Here is a 9,217-nt window from a genome sequence, read left to right on the forward strand (position 1 = left end):
GTGCTGGGCGCCGTCGGGTGCTGGGCGCCGTCGGGTGCTGGGCGCCGTCGTCTCCCTCTGGCCTCACCCCTGCGCCGCGCCATTGGCCGGCGCGCAGGACCACGCCCTGAAGGGCGCGGCATGGGCGCAAACTGCCTGACAACAGGGCTCGGCTGGATAGCCGTGAGCGGGGTGTGGGGGAACTGTTCGGTGGAGTAGGGTTAGCGCAGCGGTTAAGGGGCTCGCCTGAGGGAGGAGAGGTGGCAGGATCGATGCTCGCCCTCCGAAGCTACAGCAGCAGTAGGGGGGTTTTTTGTGAGCTTCCCTTTGGGTGCCCGAGGAGCTCCAGCTCCACCTGAGCACTAGCCCTGTGCCGGCCCCACAGCGGAGCGAAATGAACTGCGTGAAACTGGTGCAGGTTCCGCTGCCGAGCCTGCGGTGCAGCTAGCAGAGGCAGAAGCTTCGCGGCCACGCTTGGCCAGGCAGCTCTGCTTGAGCGCTGGGGTGGTGAAGAGTTGAACAGGTGCCCCAGGTGCTCCCAGCCAGGAAACCTCCTCGGGTGGGACGTGTGGCACCGGCTCTGATAGGCACGTACTCGTCCTGGCCAGCCAGGGTGCCTGTGGCCTTCTGTCACCAGGCTCTCAAATTGCCTTCGGCCCAAATGGTGGCGACCCCTCCGTCTGCTGCCTCGCCACTCTCAGCGCAGTTTTCCGGGTTTTACATCAGAGAATCGCAGAACGGTTTGGCTTGGAAGGGATCTTTAAAGCTCATCTGGTCCACCCCCGCTCCCCCCCCTCTGCCCCGTAGTCAGTGGGGACATCTTCAGCTACAGCAGAAGGCCACCAGAAGGTCTCCTGGAGCCTTCTCCTCTCCAGGCTGCCCAAGCCCAACTCTCTCAGCCTGGCCTCACAGCAGAGGGCTTCCAGTCCTGCCAGCATTGCTGTGGCCTCCTGTGGCCCTGCTCCAACAGGTCTGTCTGTGCTGTGCTGAGGACTCCAGAGCTGCCCCAGCACTGCAGGGGGGTCTCAGCAGAGCACATCAGAGGGGCAGAATCCCCTCCCTGCCCCTGCTGCCCACACTGCTGGGGATCAGCCCAGGGCAGGCTGGGGCTGGGCTGGCAGCACTCAGTGCCAGCTCATGGCCAGTTCTGCACCCCCAAGTCCTCTCTGCAGTGCTGCTCCATCTCTTTACTCCCCCAGCCTGTACTGATACAGGGAGTTCCCTTGGTGCTCAGGTGCAGAACCTCACAGTGGGTGACGTTGAACCTTGTGAGGCTGACATGGCTCTGATTCTCCAGCTTGTGCAGGTCCCTCTGGATCACATCCTTTCCCTAAAGTGTGTCAGCTTGCTGTCATCTGCAGACTTGCTTGGTCCCTCTGAATCACATCCTTTCCCTAAAATGTGTCAGCTTGCTGACATCTGCAGACTTGCTTGGCGCCACTGGTCATGCCATTGATGAAGATATTAAAGAGCACTGGTCCCAGCATGAACCCCTGAGGGACAACACTCATCGCTGGTTTCCATCTGGACATCACACCATTGACCACTATGTCTGGATGGGACCATCCAACAAACTCTGCCCACCAGACATTCCACCCATCCAATCCACATATCTCCAGTTTAGGGAGAAGAATGTTGTGGAGAACCATGTCAAAGGCTTTACAGGAATCCAGACAAATGGCATCCAGAGCTCTTCTCTGGTCCCTCAGGTGTACTCACCCCACCATAGAAGGCCTCTTGAAAGCCATGCTGCCTGTCTTTAACCATTGCCCTGTTCTTCATGGGCCTTAGCAGAGCTTCCAGGAGGATCTGTTCCATGACTTTCCCAGGCAGGGAGGTGAGGCTGAAAGGTCGCTAGATCCTTGGGTCTTCCTTTCTACCCTTTTTTAACACTGGGTGGGATGGTTCCCTTCTTCATACTCTAGGGCCTTCACCTGACTGCCAGGGCTTTTCAAATAGCATGGCAACTCCAGCAGCCAACTCCTCAGCACTCTGCAATGCCATCTCCAGGTTCCTTAGGTGGTCATGAACCTGATCTTCTATTGTGGTGGGAAGGACTTTTACCCCCCCCAGTCCCATTCTTGCAGCCCATCAAGTCAGGAGGTGTAGGAAGGGAAGCTGCTGGTGAAAACTGATATAAAGAAAGTAGTCGAGTACCTCAGCCTTGCCCTTATCTATTGTTACCAGCTTGCTAGTCTTGCTCATTATGGAGGGTGCGCTTTGTCTGACCTTCACCACTGGCAAGACAATATTGCTGTCCCCAGGGGAGCCCACCCGGTGATCTGCTTTGCCTGGTGAAGGCAGACAGTTGCCTTCTCTGGCTGCAGCAGCTTTTGCCAGATTTCGGTGAGCTTTTGCTGTTTTTTGTCTGTGATTTTTGCCTGGCTTCCACTGTGTGTAGCTCTAGAAAAGCTGGTGGCAGCTGCTGATGGAAGTTGGCACTGGCAAGGCAGGGAGTGCCAAAAATGCCTGCTTGCCCCCTGGGGTGGCAAAGCTGGCCTGGTCACCCAGCTTGGGAGCTCTGCTGAATCCAAGCCACCCTGCCTGAGCCAACACAGTAGTTGTGTGCTTTACATTTTGTGTGTCTGGGTTGTTCCCAAAGGTTAAGGTTGGCAGGGATGTTTCTGTACACGGAATGCCTGTCTGGGAATGAAGAGGGGAGGGGCACTGTGCAGAACAGGGAGTCCCCTCCAAAGCAACAGGAGACAGCCTGCCTGCAAGCCCTGGCTCCTACATCTCCCCTCTCCTCTACATCTCTTCCCATCAGAGCCAGGGTAGCCTGCTCTTACCAAGTGACACTGAGGACCTGAGGACCACTTCCTTTCTCAGAGGCTTGCTTCACCAGGGCACTGAGGCACCATGACAGCCTGGTGTCAGCAGCTCATCCATGTGTGGAAGCAAGTAGCTGAAGGTGGGTGTGGTAGTTTTAGGCTATGCCTTTAACATTTTTCACAGATCTGGAGCAGAAAGTAGTAAAAATGTAAATAAATCACTATTGGGTGTAAAAAGGAAAATAATTATTATTCTAAACAATTCCATTGGAGAGATACCTACCATAAGATTTGGTTCCCAAAACAATTTCTCTTCTTCTCACTTTGGGCTGGGAGATACTAACTGTGTGCTTCTGCTGGCTTCTGCTTGACTTTGGCTGCATTGTTTTGTCTGGTATTAACTTTGCTTTTCTCTCTTCCCTTGTGTACAGGGGGGTAAGGGGGAGGCAGGAGGCAGAAACTGTTGCAGCTCCCCTGGTCTTTGACCAGGGGGGTCTTTGTGCTGTTTATTAATTGTAAATACCTGTAAATATTGTAAATATTGTATATTTATACATATTCATTGCATTTCATTATAGACTGTAGTTTTGCTTGTAAATACAGCTTTCATTTGCTTCCACTGAGCTAGTCTGGCAAATTCAATGTTGGGGAGGAATTTTCAACCCACCATGTTACAAAATAAATTGGCATCTATTAAATGTGGGGCAATTGCTTGATTGATTAATTCCTGCTCAGATTAAGGAAGCAAAAATGAAGCTGTTTTGGGGTTTGTGGCATTTGGTGTATTCTGTCATCAGTGTAATGCTTCATAAATGGTTTGTTTCTGCACTAATTGATCAGGTCGCCAGGTACATAGTATATAAGCTGTTCCTTTGGTTTAAATAGAAGTTAAAGAGCTTTGGTGATTACTGCCTTAGATTTGTTGGCTTGGGAGGATACAGCAATACAACTGTGAGTGTCTCTCCTGAGCTTTTTGAATTTAGTGTTTCTGTAACTGGTGGTTTGAATCCTAAGGTGATCTGTTTGCTATGCCTAAATTTGCTATTTGTGGTGGTGATAATAGGTCTGCTAATAGTGTTGTACCAACAGAGACACGCAGTTGATTGCTCTATGCGCAGGAGGAGGCCAAATACATCGGGGTCTAATGCAGGCAATTATAGTAGCAACGAAACTACAGAGACGGGTGAAACTGCAGTGACAGGCAGTAGCAGGCAGGTAGGAGTTAATGGGAAAGCTGCTTTAAACCACAGCCAGCGCCACCACAGAACTGGCAGCGAGCCCGCGGGGGGATGGCCACAAGCTCCTGCACAAGAGGCGGCAGTAGTGCCGCCAGCATCCGTAATGGCAGCAACGACAGCTTCACAGGCAGCGGCCGTTACCGAGGCAGAGAGACTTCCACCAGCTGCAGCTGGAACAGAAGAGAGTCCAGAGGCAGCAACAGGGTCCCAAAAAGCACCTGGAGATGCTGTTTCTGTGCAAACCACTTCTGCTTCTGCTGGTCCTGCTGTGAACTTAAAAGCAGCACCATTAAAAATGGTTGCTGTTCTGGGCAAAAAAGATTCTTCTGATAAGGAAGAGAAAGTCTGTCTTAAAGATATAGCTAACTTAATGTAGCGACCAATGGATGACGGAGATGCAGGACAGGATATGAGTCCTAGTAAATCAGGAACTAATGGAGGTGCTTCTGAACTTAAGGAAATCCTACAGAGGCTTTCAACAGGGGAACAGCAGGGTGAGGAAGATGAGGATGATGACAGTGATGATGATAAGGATGGCATACAGTCAGCAAATACACCCAGGCAGGAAATTAGGCATGCAAGGAAAGATTACGTTAGAGGAGATACTGAGCCAATACTGAGCTGGTTAGGAAGATGCTATGACGCAGGTGCTCCTGCTTTAGTGGTAGGTGACAAGTCAGCAGCTCAGCTGGGAACCTTTTTGAAGGACAGCAGAACAGATAAACATTTAGGCAGTTGCCTTGGTAAAGTTTCTCTGTGAACACTCCTATTGGTGGTCTTAATGCGCTACCCGTCCAGAGATGACCTACCATGGAACCCTCAGAGATGGAACATGATAGATGAAGGAATCAAACATTTGAGAGAGTTTGCTGTGAGAGAAGTAATGTATGGAAATCATGGTACCCTGAATCCTGATGAAATTCCTGCAGAAACAGGTCTGGCCAAGAAGCTCATTAAATTTGCTCCTCCTAATTTTATGCTACCATTCTGGCAAGCAGAATTGTGGAAAGAAATTATGGTGGAGTGCCTCCTAATATTGGCCATTTCACTGACCAAATGAGGTAATTTGAGGATAGTCTCACATGTGTTTCTTTGGTCTCAGCCATTGAAACTCTGTCTGGAGAGATAAAAAATTACATGAAAGAGCTGAAGGAGGAATTTAAAACCTCCATATCCAAGTTGATGAAGGGGGATGGTCTCTATTCTTCTTCCAGGTGGATACAAGTTTCAGCTGTTAGAAACAGACATTCTCCAATAAGGCCATTTCAAACTAGGCCAAACCAAAATAGACAACAGAGGCAATCACGTAGGAGTATCTGGATAACTCTATGTGACCAGTTTGGTGAGAACATGAACAGATGGGATGGGCAACCAACTTGTGATCTTTGCAAGAGATTATGGGTATGTGAGCTGCAGAGTGTCAGAACCAAATGTAACAATACCAGAAGGGTAGCTGTCACTTCCTCAGTTTCCCAGAACAACTCTAATAGCTCCAACAGTGATTCTAACACTGACACTAGGTGCTGTGTCAACTCTACATGTGGATGTAATCCCCACAATTAGGAGTGCTCTGCCTCCCACCATGGGGAGGTAAGGGATAATGGAGAAAACAGAATCTATTGGGATGTGTACATCCAGTGGCCTGGCACTTCAAAATTTCAGAAGTACAGGGCCTTGGTTGACACAGGAGCTCAGTGCACCATAATGCCATCAAATTATCAAGGGGCAGAATCTATAACTATTCTGGGGGTCACTGGTGGATCTCAAGAGTTGTCTAAGATAGAGGTTGATGTAAGTTTAACTGGGAAACAGTGGAAGAAACATACTATTGTAACAGGGCCAGATGCACCTTGTATTTTGTGAATTGACTTTCTAAGAGAAGGGCATTTCAAACACCCTAAGGGTTACAAATGGGCTTTTGGAATACCAACTGTAGAAACTGATGGAGGACAATTGAAGTTTTCTATTAGGCCTGAGCTTTCAGATGAATCTGCAGTTGTGGGACAACATGAGATAGAGGATGTAAAGCTGCCGGTTGCTTCTCAAACTGTGCATCACAGACAATACAGAACCAACCGTGACTCTTTGGTGCCCATTCAAAACTTGATTCATCAGCTGGAGAGTCAGAAAGTTATCACAAAACTCATTCACCTTTCAACAGTCCGATCTGGCCTGTGAGAAAGCAGAATGGAGAGTGGCATCTGACAATTGATTTCCGTGCCTTGAATGAAGTAACTCCACCCATGAGTGCAGCTGTACCAGACATGATGGAGCTCCAATATGAGCTGGAATCCAAGCAGGCCAAATGGTTATGCTACCATAGACATTGCTAATGCTTTCTTCTCTATTCCCATAGCAGAGGAATGCAGGCCTCAGTATGCCTTCACCTGTTTGCCCCAGGGGTGGATTCACAGTTCACCCATCTGTCATGCAGTGATCCATGATGCTTTGGAGAAAGGTAGAGCTCCAGAACACATTCAGTTCATCATAAGGGGGTATAGTGCAATCCAGGCTCACCAAAGATCATTTTCCGTCGTGCTAGCATTTGCCTTGCCCATGAGGAGGCTGGTGTGTGCCTGCTGGGAGCGGTGGCAGAGAGCTCTGTTTGAATCATGCCTAAGGTGAGTGTCTGATGTTGACACACGTTTGTTCTAATAGTTACTGGTTGTACTGTGTTTAACAAAAGAAGCATGGCTGGTATGGTTAAGGCAAGGACTTGTTTATTTACAATGCAGGAAGAAATAGCTGAGCTAGTTTAGTGGTAGAGTGGACCCTGCAGGCACCTCATTGAGGGCACATGAGAGCTGAAGGCTTGGCCAGCTAGCTGTGTTCATTCATATATCAAAGGCAGGGGCAAATCATGCATTTCTTTGACCTCATTATAGAATCACAGAATGGTCTGGGTTGGAAGGGACCCCCAAAACTCATCCAGTCCAACCCCTCTGCAGAGAGGGGGCTGCTGCAGAAAGCAGCATCTCGTTAAAGTGAGAAATCCTGAGTCAGGCTAGAAATGGGCTCTGCACGCAACACCTGCATGAAACACCTGCACGGAACACCTGCATGAACCCCCTGCATGAACCACCTGCATGCAACACCCGCATGAACCACCTGCACGGAACACCCACATGAAACACCTGCACGCAACACCCGCATGAAACACCTGCACGCAACACCCACATGAGACACCTGCATGCAACACCCGCATGAGACACCTGCACGCAACACCTGCATGAAACACCTACATACCACCTGCATGAAACACCTGCATGAACCGCAGGCACGCAACACCCACATGAAACACCAGCACACAAGACCTGCACGGAACACTCACATGAAACACCTGCACCCAACACCCACATGAAAGACCTGCATGCAAGACCTGCACGGAACACTCACATGAAACACCTGCACCCAACACCCACATGAAAGACCTGCATGCAACACCTGCACACAACAGCCACATGAAACACCTGCACACAACACCCACATGAGACACCTGCACACAACACCCGCATGAGACACCTGCACACAACACCCGCATGAAACACCTGCACACAACACCCACATGAGACACCTGCACACAACACCCACATGAAACAACTGCACGCAACACCCGCATGAAACACCTACATACCACCTGCATGAAACACCTGCATGAACCGCAGGCACACAACACTCACATGAAACACCAGCACACAACACCCACATGAAAGACCTGCACGCAACAGCTGCACACAACAGCCACATGAAACACCTGCCTGCAATACCCACATGGAACACCTGCGCACAACTCCACATGGAACACCTACATGGAACACCCACATGGAACACCTGCGCACAACTCCACATGAAACACCTACATGGAACACCCACATGAAACACCTCCACACAACACCAGCATGAAACACCTGCACGGAACACCCGTATGAAACACCTGCACACAACACCCGCATGCAACACTTGCACGCAACACCCGCATGAAACACCTGCACGCAACACCTGCATAAAACACCTGCATGAACCACATGCACGCAACACCCACATGAAACACTTGCACACAAGACCTGCACGGAACACGCACATGAAACACCTGCACACTACACCCACATGAAAGACCTGCACGCAACACCTGCATACAACACCCACATGAAACACCTGCACGCAACACCCGCATGAAACACCTGCACACAACACCCGCATGAAACACCTACACACCACCTGCATAAAACACCTGCGTGCAACACCCGCATGAAACACCTGCACACAACACGCACACGAAACACCTGCACGCAAAACCCACATGAAACACATGCACAAAACACCAGCACGCAACACCCACATGAAACACCTGCACGCAACACCCGCATGAAACACCTGCACACAACACGCACATGAAACACCTCCACACAACACCAGCATGAAACACCTGCACGGAACACCCACATGAAACACCTGCACACAACACCCGCATGAAACACCTGCATGCAGCATCTGCATGAAAAACCCACATGAAACACCTGCACGGAACACCCGCATGAAACAACTGCACACAACACCCACATGAAACACTTGCACGCAACACCCGCATGAAACACCTGTACGCAACAGCCACATGAAACACCTGCACGCAACACCTGCATAAAACACCCGCATGAAACACCTGCACGCAACACCCACATGAAACACCTACACACCACCTGCATGAAACACCTGCACTCAACCCCTGCATAAAACACCTGCACACAACACCCACATGAAACACCTGCACACAACACCCACATTAAATAGCTGCACACAACACCCACATGAAACACCTGCAGGCAACACATGCACACAACACCCACATGAAACACCTGCAGGCAACACATGCACGCAACACCCACATGAAACACCTGCACACAACACCCACATGAAACAACTGCACACAACACCCACATGAAACACCTGCACGCAACACCCACATGGAACACCTGCACACAACTCCACATGAAACACCTACATGGAACACCCACATGAAACACCTGCATGCAACACCCACATGAAACACCTGCACGCAACACCCACATGAAACACCCACACGAAACACCTGCATGCAACACCTGCATGCAACACCTGGACACAACACCCACATGAAACACCTGGACACAACACCCACATGAGACACCTACACGCAACTCCTGCACGCAACACCCACATGAAACACCTGCACACAACACCCACATGAACCAC

This window comes from Indicator indicator, chromosome 21 (assembly GCF_027791375.1).
Source record: "Indicator indicator isolate 239-I01 chromosome 21, UM_Iind_1.1, whole genome shotgun sequence".
In the NCBI taxonomy this organism is placed as follows: Eukaryota; Metazoa; Chordata; class Aves; order Piciformes; family Indicatoridae; genus Indicator; species Indicator indicator.